Raw genomic sequence first — 13,073 nt, forward strand, 5'->3', positions numbered from 1 at the left:
TCATGCTGTGGAACGGCGTGACCCAGGCTGGCAGCTCTCCTAGTTAGGAAGAATCATTATCCTCACCCTCAGGAATAAAAAGGTGCTGCTGATGGTGGGCAACTGGGAGATCAGGACCCCACCCAGGATGGCCTGGCCCTTAGTAACCATCCTTTATTCTCCCTCCTCTCCCACAGACCCTCACAGCCCCTGCTTGTTGCCCTCTCCACTGGCCCTCTGCTAGCCTTCCTTTCCCATCCCTCTGCAGGGCTGCTCTGCAGCTGTGCTGGTTTCATCCCCATCCTCTCACTCTTCAAAGGCAGAGCCCCATGTCCATGGCAGCTGTCCTGGCTTTTCCAAAGGACAAGGGCCAGTACCCACCATCTCTGGGCACCTCTGGCCATGGGGGCTCAAGTTCCAGGCCTCCACCCAGCCTGGGCTTTCAGCAGCTCCTCTCTGGTTTCCCATGTGCTCTGGGATGCTGGTGGTGCAGAAGGCCTGGGGACAGCATTTCCAAAGTGCCCAGGAGCCCGTGTCCCTGCGGTGGAGGGGGAGCCCCAGCCAGCTGTGAGCGCTCCCTGGCAGCTGCAGGGTGGCACGTTGTGTACCCAGGAGTGTGTGAACTCGGTCAAACTTCACAAACAAGGATAAGAACGGAGCTGGGACATAATCAGTGCTCAAATAGAGCAACTCAGGGTCTCCTGGGAGTGACACGAGGGAGACAGCGAGGCAGAGCAGGTGTCACAGCCCCTGTGGCTTTCACTTCCCCTTACCTTGGCTTCTCAGCAGTGAAGCTGGTGCTGGCCCCAGGGCCAAATTTAGATTTCAGACAGCAAAACCGCCTGTCACAGGCAGCCTTGTTGCCATGCAGGGCAGGAGTCTTACTGTGCCCTTTGCCGTGACGTGTCCAGAGCCATGCAAGTCCCTCACCTCTGGCAGGGCCCCCACCTCCTCTCCATGTCCATTGCTGCCTCTGCTGCTGCTGCAAAAGCAGCTGAGTGTGATCCCAGCTGGCAGTTTGGAGCAGCCTTGTAGCTGGCTCAGGCACCAAGAGCTGGGGGCTGTAGCCCTCTCCTTGGCATCTCTGACAGCTCTGGCCACGGCTTCCACGTGGGAGAAAGATTGGGCTGGTGAGGCATGACAAGGGCCTGGGTGGCTCCAGTCCCTCTCAGTCCCTGGAAGGTGTTATGGGGAAGGTTGCCACTGCCCAGCAGTCTGTGTTTCTTCACCTCTCCCTGGGGAGAAAACCTGCACTATGGCAAAGTGGAGAAATACATCCCCTCCTGGGTGGGGCTTGGCTCTGTGAGCTAACATGGGGCTAGCTGGGGGTTATGCTTGTGTTTCCCACTGATAAATTGCTGCTTCTCTCAGCCCCAGGGACCTGCTGGAAGAGATGGGCTCGTGCTCCTGGGCTGTCCCAGACATGGCTCTGCATGAGGAGAGCCACCTATAGCTCTCTGTAGGCTTGGGCATGGCTCGGGATGAGTTACCTGTGAGTCAGAGACAGCCTGAGAAAATGGAAAGGGAAACCCAGGGCCAGGCTTGGAGCTCTCTCAGGGCTGGATCTTGGCAAAAGCTGGCTTGTGCTCAAGTAGGGACCACCGGAACCTCAACAGTCCCAGGAGAAGACCCTTCCTGTTGAAGGCATTGCACATGTTTGGTTTCACTCTGTCACAACAGCGGCGTTCTGTGGCCACTGCAGCCATCCTGTTGCCCTGCAGGAGAGGCCAGGTTTCCTGGGGAGTTGGAACCACCAGGGAAAACATTCAGAAACGGGGGCCTGCTGGTCACAGTAAAGCCAGGACGCTTGGGGTCTGTCAGCATGCTGTAGAGCACATCCCTCTCCTGGCATCCATCATCTGGGCTGGCTGCTTTTGACCCCGGGGGGAGGTGCAGCAGGGCTTGTGGCTGGAAACAGCTGCTTTCTCAGTGGCCTATTCTGGCTCAAAACAGCAGCTTTGTGAGAGGACACAGCAGCTAAAATGGGATGAGGCTGGAGGGCCAGGTGCAGCATGAAAGATTTCAGTGTCCCAGGTGCTGCCAATGATAACAAAAACAGAGAGAAGCCTGCTGCATCCTCCTGCCCATGCACTTGGACTTCCAGCCAAGCACCTAAAGTAGGTTTCTCCTGGGTGAGTGAGTGGCCCCTTTCTGCAAGATGCTTTGGTCCCCATCTTCCTCCTCTTCTCCCCTCATGCCAGTAGACAGCATGGCAACTGAAGCTTCCTCTCTGCACCTGAGAAAAGGAATTTGTCCCCTTGCTTTCCTGCACTCCTGCACCCCACAGAAACTCTCCTGCCCTGTTTTTGTGCTCTGGCCTGAGCACCAGTAGGTATGTGGAGGTAGGTGGAGGCCAGGGCCAGCATGGAGCCCATGGCAGAGGACTCTGCTCCAGCTCCATCCGTCCCTGTACGTGTGGGGACCTGCAGGGTGTGACACAGACACACCAGGCAGCCTGGCTGAGCTGGGTCAGGGTCTCTGAGCAGAGGTGTTGGATGGTCCTTCCAACACCCCAGCTCCTGGGGAAGCTGGGGGGTGGCTTGCAAGCCAAATGCCACACACCAACAAAGTCCTGTGTGTGCTGCTGTTTCCCTGGCCCAGCCCAGTGATGGACCAGGATCCCAGCACCAGCTGAGCCCCTGCCACTGCAGTGGTGTCCTGCAGTGAGCTCTGTGGCTCATGCAGCACCTGCTCCACACATGGCTCTTCAGGGCTGTTTCCCAGCCCAGAGTCCCTTCCTAGAGTGCTCAGTGCCACCCACAGCATGAGCTGCTTGTGCTCATCCCCATCCCATCCTGGGGAGCCTGGGGCTGCTCAGGGTGTCAGGGGGGGATGTTCCCATCCACCATGGAGGAGCAATTTGTTGGTGAACCTGCCTAGGAAGGTTCTGAGCTGTTCATAGTGCACCTCAGTAACCAATCTGAAAAGTCAGTGTGTGGTCCCCAGAGGTGCTTGCTCCTTTGGGAATGTGGAATAGCCCAATGTGTGATCCCACCAAAAGGTCCCCGTGATGCCAGGAGGATTTGTACTCCCATGTCTGAGTATCAGAGCACAAGGGATGGAATGAATAACTTGTTTCTTGGCCAACACCTGTGCTTTGCAATGGGAAAGGACTCTTTGAAGGGAAGTCAGAGCTTTTCATGGAGTTTGGCAGCTGTGGATGGCAGACGTGGTGCATCTGATGGAGTTCTCGGTGCTGGCTGAGCCTCTTGACAGCTTTGTCCCATCTTGGGTGCCAGTACCCCGGTGTTCCTGGCTGGACCAGCACTTGGGATCCCAGGAGCTGCCTCTCAGCTTTGCAGGGGAGCCAGCACTGGTGCCGAGGAGCAGCTCAGTTGCTCTCTGAGAGATCTGCAGTGCAAAATTCCTGAGAGCCAGTGATCCCTACAAGGCAGCAGCAAGCTGGAGACACAACAGTGAGGTCAGACTAAACATCAGCTCTGTGCCAGGTTGTTGACATCTTGTCCTGGAGGAAAAGATCCTGACAAGGCCTTGAGGAAGCAGTGAGGTGAGGCTCTGTGCCAGGATGGGATCCTTGCCCCAGCCACAGCCCTTTTGGAGAGGCCCTGGGTGGGAGCTTCCAGCTGCTTGCAGTGCTCCCTGCCCCAGCGTGCATCCCCAGGCTTGTGGGACTTGGGCATTTATCCCAGAAAGGGGAAAAAATCCCAAAGGTTCTGCTGCAGCTCCAGAGTCACATCAGGTTTTGGGGTGCTGCAGAAGCTGTGTCCCAAGGAGGCAGCGATGGCACAAACCCCTCTCCTAGGCTGGCATCCCAAACTGTGCCTGCACTTCTTGGGATGGGCACCTGGCTCTGCCGGCGCCGTTGGGCATCGCTCCTGTGGCAGAGCCTGCTGGGGCAGGTGCTGCTCACCCCGACAATTAGGACTTACCATCAGTTAAAGTGGGCCAAAAATAATGAAGAATGGGGTTTGCTGAGCTGCTGTTTGCTGTTCCCAGGCAGGAAGGGGTTAGTCCAGCTGTGAAAGCACAGGACGCTCTGTGGTGTGGGGAGAAACTGCGTGTGGTGCTTTCACAGAAGTGTCCCTCCAGCCACACTCATTGCCAGCCTCAACCCAAATCAACCTCATCTTTAGGCTCACTAATCTCAGTCACTGTCCTGGAAACCTGACCAAATATTCCTGTCCATTTCCACCCCTTTGCCTGGTTTCCATGGCAGAACTTCTCCCCTTTTACCACAGCAGGCAGGACTCTCTGGTTTTCACTCCTTCTTAAACATACAGCACAGGAACCAACAAGTCCATATGGCCTGACACTAGCAAGGAAGGTTCTGATTTCTCTTTTAATAATCTTTAAGCTAAATACCACAAGGCAGAATGGATAGAAAGAAAAAAAAAATCTACAAGGCAATACCCATACACTCTGTCTGCAGATTACCTTAGAAAGGACCCTGTTAAAAGCCTCTAGAAGTCCAAATCAGTTTTTTGTTTGGTTTTTTTAGTCACTTTTTGGCTGACTCAGCTGACCATTCTGTTGAGTTTGTGAGATGATGGCATTTGCTCTGCAGCAGGTGTTCCAGGCTGCAGTCAGTGGGTTTATGAATTTTCTAAAAGTGTCTTTGCTTGTTCTTTATTTTTTGCCTTTGGAGATTTGCCAGGTAGGAGTTTAGGCCCTATGGTTCTACAGTTCTGTCAGTTGGTGAGCAAGCTTTTGGAAGTCTCAGCACAAATTGCTAGAACAAATTGACCCATTTCATTCTGTCTCCAACTTGAAAACTTTTTTTCTCTTGGAAAAGTGGCATTAAACCAGAAGGGAGAGTTGAAGTTCTGGCCCATCATGCAAGAGGAAGGAGGATGGACAGTTGCTGTGTTTGGGGGATGGTTTTGGCTGTTTGTTTCTTTAAAAGCAGATACAAATACCTGCAACTTTGGCAGACTTGAGTTCTTTTTTTATTATTATTTTATTTTATTCTATTAAGGAAATTAGATCTTGATTGTTCTCATTTTCCTGGAAGACTTTTGACACAATTCAAGCAAGGGGAAAAAAACCAAGAACAACCAAGAGGCTCAAAAATATTTTAGTCAAACAAACAATTCAAAACATCTATGTTTTATGTTGGCTCCTTTTAGCAGCTCTCTGTCTCCAGATGTCTGGCAAGTGGTCACAAGAAGCACTTTATGGGAAAATTCAGAGAGTGGTCACTGCTTCAGCCAGCAATGGACAGAGTTTCCATCTCTGTTTATCTTTACCTGATCATCTTCCTGTGGGAAACAGGAGTGAGACACAAGACCTTGGGGTAAGCAGATTGTGCAAGGAGAACTCAATTCAGGATTAAACAACAAATATATATTTAAAAATCTCTATTTTAAAAAAATATCCCAAACCCAAGTCCCTTTTCATCTGCTGTGGGGGTTTTATATTACCAGAAAGCAAAGGATCTACAACACCTGAAACTCAGCAGAGCCACAAATTGCCTGTGACCTTTTGGAAATCACAAGAGATTGTCACCCCCTGACTCTGTCAGTGCTAGCAATATTGCAAAGGGCTGACTCTCTCCACAGCAAGAGCCCTTTTTCTACCTGGCGAGGACACTTCAGCTTAGCTGACATGGATTGTCTCTTGGAAAGGAGAAATTTTCTTTGGAAAACCTTGTGCCGGTTGGATCACTGGCTTTGCCCAGCTGAGGAACTTTCGCAAAACATGAATGGAGCTTTAGTTGTTAAAACTTTGTGGGGGGAGACAGCTGCATTGCTGCTCTTGGTCTTGGAAAAAAGAGGCAATTGAAATTGCAATTGCATGCAGTTGCATTTGTGTGCAGCTGGGCTCAGGGCTGGCCCTATATTTTTATTTATAAATTTGTTTTCCAGAATAAAAAGTTAATTACTCCTTATGCGGCTTGGAAAGTAGTAAGAGTAGGATGCATGGAAGTCAAATGGGTGTGACCTTTCACAAAATTGTCTGCCAGCAGGAAAGCAAATGCAAAAGGAAAAATAGTGAGGTTTAAAAAAGTGAAATATTTAAATAAAAAAAAAAAAAAAAGGAAAAGGAAATCCCCATTAGTAAAGCAGTTTGGGCCATCAAATAATATCCTCAAAGTTTATTCTTTGGCTGAAGACAACCCTGTTCTTTCTGTCTCTTTTTCTGGGCCATCACAAGATGCCCAGGACCGGTGATGTGCCTGGCCATGCTGTCTGTCTGTCCTGGGGCAATCAGCCTGCATGAACCAGAGCTGAGCCCAGGTTAAAAAACAACAGCTTTTTTGGCCTTGAGAAGCAGAGCACTTCATTCCCCTGACCCCCTCCTGCACCTTGCCAAAGGGGCTGAGAACTTCTGTGGGCCGTGCAGGCTCCCTGTTGCACTCCTGATCCCTGGGAGAGCAGCTCCAGCCCTGCCCCATCCTCCCTGCCGGTCCTCCCCATGTGGGGCTACTCGACTGTGCATATGAAAATAACTTGGATGTCCCAGTTTATTATTTCTCCTGGGCAGATGAGAGGGTTGGAGGCTGATCAGAGCAGAGGAGTCTCCTGGTGAGTTCATTCTTCAAAAGCTCGTGACGGCTGCTTCTCGTTAGGGCTTGCTCTGGTGCCAGGAGAAAAGAATCATTCTCTCTGGATTCATGAGCACGTCCCTTTACTGCTGTCCTGGAGCGGCTGCAGCTGCTCTGCTCTTGGGATTTTCAGACACAGCAAACTCTGTGCTGTTTAGGCTGCACGGGGTGCTGGCAGCTGGAGATGGAGGGCTGGGAGCAGTGTGAGCTCCCAGCTGTGCAGAGCAGCAGGGCCATGCACTGACCTCCCCAGCAGCGCTGAGGTGCCGGCACACGCTGCAGTCACAGGTGCTGTGATGCATCAAAGAGCAATTGGAGCATCCAAGGGGCTCCTAAATGGCTTTGCTCCTCCTCATCCCAAAAAACCTCAGCTGAAAGCCCTGCAAGAGGTGTCTGGAGTCAGCATGTTTGATTGAACATTGATGGCTTAAAGCTGCAGTGAGCTGTGCTGTGGGCTGGGGGCACACAGGAACTGCTCGCTGCCCCTGCCATCCTCGCTGGTTGCTCCAGGGTTGTGGTGAATTCCCTCAGGCTGGCTGAGGAGCATTGCAAGGCCAGCCTAAGGAAACAGCCCTGCATCAGAAAACCTTGCTGCTGGCTGCAGTGTGTTCTCCACAGATGTAAGGACTATTTCTGGTTGTACGACTTGCTGCCGCTCTGAATCAATAAAATAACTGATATCCATCAGCAAACAGTGACAGGCCTTTCCAAACCAGGTGCTGCAAAGGTGTTGCATTTTGAGCCTCTTGGAAAAGGGCCACTGGAAGATGGGGCAGGAGGGAGCAATGGGTTTTGCAGGGGGGCAGCCCCAACATCTATTTTTAGTAACTCACTTTGAAAGTTCATTGCTGATAGTGAATTATTTCTGTGCTGTGGCTTCTGTAATGACTGTGTAACCAGTTTTGCTGGCTAATGGTAGCAGTGATGATCACAATGCACAGAGTGAGACATTTAAATGTGATGCAGCAGAGGAGAATTTGCCTAACTGCACCAGTGACTCTAAACATGTCTAAAAGGGCATCTCTATTTATGGCCACTCCATCTGCAAGAACTCCACCTGCTCCAGCACTTTCTTTGGGTCTCAGTAGCTCTGATGGACAAAGCACCATCCCACACCCTGGGCTCTGCTGTCCTGAGCTGGCACATCAGCAGTTCCCACTGATGGCTGCTACTGCACCAGCCAGGCTGCAGAACATTTCTGCATCTTCTTCTTCGTGGTTGTCAGTTCTTGGGCTTAACATTTTATTATTATTATTTTCTAAATTCTTGGATCAGCCCCTCAAAAAATGTTTTGGTGTATGGCTGTAACAGAGTCCAGCTCAAAGAGATGCTCAAGTGCAAACAAAGACACCACAACAGGACATGGAGCATTTCCCTTCAACGTAACTACTTCACTGGGATCTGCCAAAAGAAGCTATCCTAGCATCACCATAAATATGTTTGCATTTTTTAGATGCTCTTGTCTGGTCTCATAAAGAGCAGCTCTTCTGCTTAGTGCTCTCTTTTTGATGGCTCTGGCCTTAGAAAAATTCTTGTTCAGTATTATCATTCAGATCATGATGTTGACCATTAGCTGGTCTCTGCTCAGTACCCTCTTACCAAGATCAAATTTCCTACTGACAGTGTGTGCAAGCTCCTGCACGTGTTTTCATAACAAACCAGAGAGGCTCACATTACTGAAATGTACTGTTCAGCACCTTTGAAGAACCCTCTGAAGTCCACTGGGACCAGAAGAGGGGGATTGCTCCTGGCCTCCAATGCAGAGCGCTTTCTGAAAATGGGAGAGTTTCAGCTATGCCCAGCAGTTTTCTGTCAGTTTTCCCCTTGCTGACAAGGGATGGATCCAAGGGTTGGATGGGCTGGATTGATGAGGCTTTACCTACTGACAGTGGCAGGATCAAGTGACCTCAGGGTCTGCTCTTTCTTTCTCCACTCTTCTCTGCTCAGGCAGTTGCATTATGCTTCACTCGTTATTGCTGCTGCAGAGAACAGGTTCCAAGTGCTGTGGGTTCACCTGCCCCAAACTGCACACTCTGCATCCCATGAAGAGGGTGCCAATGGATCAATGGGCTGGAGAACCAGCAGGGATAATGAACCCAGCCAGGCCTTTCCCTTACTACCACTATTAATTCAGTCAAGGGGCCATTTTCCACATTCCCTATTCTTGTGGAGATGTTCATTAGTGTTAATCTTCAATATGCAAAGCCACCTTTGAAATGTCCTGTCTGGGCAGACAGGGAACATCTTGTTGCAAAGAAGTAAACCTGTTCAGATGATGTGAAAACAGCTTTTCCAGCCAAACCATTAGCAATGGCTAAGTGTGCCCAAGCTGTGATGGCAGCCAGATGCTGCTATTAAACCTCTAAACCTTTAAACGACAGCGAGCTCCTTGCTGCACAAATGTTCTGGTGGGAATGAGAATCAGGGTTTGCAAACCTCTCTTTCACTGAAATAAGCATGATGAACTGATGGAAGACTGGGCCTGTTCTGTGGGACAAACACCTATCCCCAGGGCAGGACACAGGTACCAGTATTTCTGTCTGCTCCTGTGCAGCATTGCTTTATGGTAGATGTCAGTTTGTTAAGAGTGTCCTGCTAGAAACCAAACCTACAAACAAGACTCAATTGTGAATGCTCCTGTTGATAAAGCAGCTCTACAGCCACATTTGAAACTTGCTCTGCAGCCCTCTTCAAGCAGAAGGCCAGGTTCCAGCCCAGTTGCACTGAGCACAGTGTCCATGTGCCAGCCCAGGACTGCAGCTTGGACAGCAGCTCAGGTCTGTGGCAATCATGAAGACCCTCTCACCCAAAGCGTTCCTCAGTCATAGCCAGAATCCTCTTTCCTGAAGGTACCAGGTACGAGGGAGATTTTTGGCAAAAGATGGACAACACAGGACCCCTATTGCTCTGTGACAGGTCACACAATTGATCCCAGCAGAGTTGCTGAGTACACCACTCCATAGCTTCTTCAAAAGAAAATTATTTAAGAATTAAATAATTTTTCGTATCAACTACTTAAAAATTGCTTTTGCTTTCTGAAAAATAACAACATGAAACAAGAACAAATAATCAGGCTGAGCCTTTCCTCTGTTTACCATTCATGTCAGTTCTCAGTGAGTTACAGGGCCTTCCCAATGGACTGAGATTAAGCCCACCACATTTGCCCACAGCTTCCTTAGTGGATGGATCTGAAACTCACACACAGCAAATGAGCTGCGGGTACGAGGCAGAGATGTGTCAGGACCACACTGACTGACAGTGCAGAACTGGTTCTAGTCCAGGAACAGTCTATCCTGAGCATTTCTGCAGGACCTGGCTCAGAGGATTCCTGCCATTACTGGTTACCTGGCTGCAAACCACATCCTGCTCCCAAAACCAGTTCCACTTGGAAGCATTGGTATTAGAAGACACTGACCTGGTTTTGACACCTTCCTTGCTACTCCCCTCAAAAATAGGAGAGGCATGAACTGCGGTAGAAGGCAGGAATGAAGGGGAAGAGGTTCTGGTACCTACATCTTCCCTGGAGCAAGGACTTCTCACAAGAGCTGGGTGAAAGTGTTGAGCACGCAGTAACATTTTGAGTTTTGCTGCTCTTGTGCTAACCACACTGTAATGGAAAGCAGTCCTGCCACATCTGGATGAGGAATCTGGTTTTCAAGGGAAGCACAGCTGAGAAAGGCTTCAAACAGGATCTGATTGACCAATTAAAACCAGATGCTGTGCTGGCAGACAGGCTGCTGTGGATCATCTGATACAATCCCCTTCCCCTCGTTTCTGTACATAATGTCCTTCCAAGCAAAGCCACCTCCTCCTCAGCTACGTCTAAACTGCATTAGGAATCTTGGCATTTTTTCAGTTATACATATTGAGAATGGTTTTGCCATTTAAAATATTTCAGGGGGACTGTAGAATCAAGCAGTAGACTGCTTATCAGAAATCCACCTGGTACTCAAAGAGGCAGAGGCCATGCTGCAGAGGGCTCAGGGCTGCAGCATTTTAATGCCTGCAGTCCTTAACCTTTACACAGCACTCTCCACCCTTCTCCTGGAGGAGGGAGCTGTATCAGCTCTGGAACCAGAGAGGAACACCCTCCCCACCACCTCACACACTGCTTTAATTTTAAGCATATGAGCAAACAAGGTTCTGTATCTCATACTGAGGCATGAAACATCTTTCTCTCATTTCACTTTGGAAGGAAACAGCACCTTGCAGCAGGTTTGCTTGCCTCTACCTGCTCCAGTATGGCTCAGGGCTGCTTTAGCTCACCCACATCCTCACCCTGGCCTAGCACAGAGACTGGACACTGCACATTGCCAGTCTCTATACTCAGTTGTTCATCCCTCTAATTTGGGGATTATTACTTTCCTGGGGAGACTGAAGATAATCCAGTAGGCCAGCTGCTGTGGAAGTACGGGCTATATATTGGTGTTGGTCCTCCCTGGCACTGGAGGATCACAAATTGAATTGTTCCAGGTAGTTTCCTTCTTTCCCTCTTCCCCAAATACAGCTGAAACAATTCCCTTACTCCCCCAAGACTGTGCTTGCTAACAGAAGTCATCGGGATCAGTTCCCATTTAGCCAGAATCAACATAGTCAGGAATTCCTGTATTACCCTTAGAGGTGCAAATAAGTTTCAGACCAGGACTAGCTGGTTGCTTAGTCACAAATGTAACAGGAGATTCATCCCAGAGAGGCCAAGGAAAGGGGATAACTCCTTTTGCTCTTGTTTTTCAGTTTGACAGGGGAGAAGGGCTGGTATCAGCTTGCTGAATAGCAGAACCATCTAAATTGATTTCACATGGAGTGTCTGCTCTCAGCAGCAGGATGCTAATCCTGTGCAGCCCCTGCAGCCACAGGAGTGCTCAGGGACAGACCGGGGAGAAGGCCTCCTTCACTGCAAAGCTGAGGCAACAGAGGCAGCTGCAGCAGGAAAAATGGGTTCAGGCAACCACTGGGGAAGGGATGTCCAAGAAACTCAGCAGCTCTGTTTTCATCCTTAGATTTTTGTGAGCAGGAGAGCACAGGAAAAAAGAACAGTTCAGGTTGAAGTGTACATGGCCAACAAGGCACAAGAACAGGTTGTCCAGAGAAGCTGTGGATGCCCCATCCCTGGAACTGTTCAAGGCCAGGTTGGACGGTGCTTTGAACAACCTGGTCTAGTGAAAGGTGTCCTTGCCCATGGCAGGGGAGGTGGAACTAGATGACCCCTTAGGTCTCTTCCAACCCAAACCCTTCTGTGACTCTATAAATTCACCCTGGCTCAAAGGCCTGTAGATGTTCTGACTTCACCCACAACTTCTTCCCACTCCCCTACAGCATCCAGCTGAGAAACCAGCACAACACTCAACAAGAGCAGCAGCCACCAGGTAAATTATCTGTCACTGCCTTGGCAATTGCTACAACCTCAGCCTGGGCAAATGAGAACAGGTAAGCCCAGACACTAAGCCCAGACTTAGGACATCTAATGGCAGTGCCCCTGAGAGAACACAGGATCTGTCAGAACAGGGTGGCCAAGGAGAGCCTGAGCACCACAGCTCAGTTTTACTGACAGCAGTGCTGCCACTCTACCACTGAAACACCCCGGGCCATACTGAGGTGAATAATGACCCTCATAATTCCACTAACACACTTCTCTAAGGAGACTCCCCTTTTTGAGCATACAGATGGTGTAAGATGGCTTTAGGCAAGACAATAAACCCTTCACCAGAACTTTAAATTCTGCAGTGGGTAGGGATGATAAAACGCACAGACTGCCTCCCTGGCCACCTTCCAGAGGAAAGCATCGTGTCCACCCTTAACTAGGGCAGGCCAGTGTTTATCACTGCCTAGAACAAATGCAGCTCAGCTGTTTAATGCAGTTTTTTGCATCTTCGAATTAAGCAATGAAACATTTTAATAGCAGTGAATATCCTGAGCATTTCAATGATTTGGGTTTCTTCACTGTCACATTACCTTTTCAAATGTCTCCATTAAAAACATAAAACTGGTAAATTGTCACAGCTCCAGACTCACTGGAAAATGCAGGATCTTTGCAGCACAATGCAGGTCTGTCTTGCCTCTGAGATTTGCAAGACTTGGATAAAAAAATAAGATTTAAAGCAAAGTCTTTCAAGGGAAAAATATACACAATAAGATGCACAGAGCCAAAATCTCCTTTCTACTCTGCAAGTGCTCTGGAGGCACATTTACACTTCACTGAGCCAAATAATTCCTGAAAATGACTGCACGTTTGGAAAACGTGCAGACTGAGTCCTAACAAGAACTGTTTAGGTTTTATGACTCTGAGCCATCTGTGAGCTAAAGGGACAGAAACCATCTAAAAACTGTCAAGCTGAGAGTTTGGTTTCCACAATAAGCTCTGAATCACCTTTAATCTGCCCATTAAGTGCTCGCCGGCAATTCTGCAGCAGCGGCACTGGAAAAGCCAGGGGTGTGAAAAACAGCAGATGGTTAACGGGGGTGGAAAGCTGCACAAATCGTTAGAGAAGCATGGAAAATTCAGTGCTGGCTATAAAAATCACTGGGCAAGGGCAGCTGGGAACAGCCAGGTGAAAAGGGGCGGGAGGGACACGTGGTAGCTGCTCTGTAC

General features: G+C 49.6%; 1 long non-coding RNA gene across 1 annotated transcript in view; it reads left to right on the forward strand.

The window, feature by feature from the left end:
- The first annotated feature begins 1,914 nt into the window (after nt 1-1,914).
- Nucleotides 1,915-13,073, forward strand: part of LOC132323189 (uncharacterized) — a 34,350-nt gene continuing 23,191 nt past the window's right edge. The window contains exon 1 of the long non-coding RNA XR_009485279.1: nt 1,915-2,096. This is a non-coding gene — a long non-coding RNA (uncharacterized LOC132323189). The remainder of the gene's footprint in view (nt 2,097-13,073) is intronic.

This window comes from Haemorhous mexicanus, chromosome 2 (genome assembly GCF_027477595.1).
Source record: "Haemorhous mexicanus isolate bHaeMex1 chromosome 2, bHaeMex1.pri, whole genome shotgun sequence".
Classification (NCBI taxonomy): domain Eukaryota; kingdom Metazoa; phylum Chordata; class Aves; order Passeriformes; family Fringillidae; genus Haemorhous; species Haemorhous mexicanus.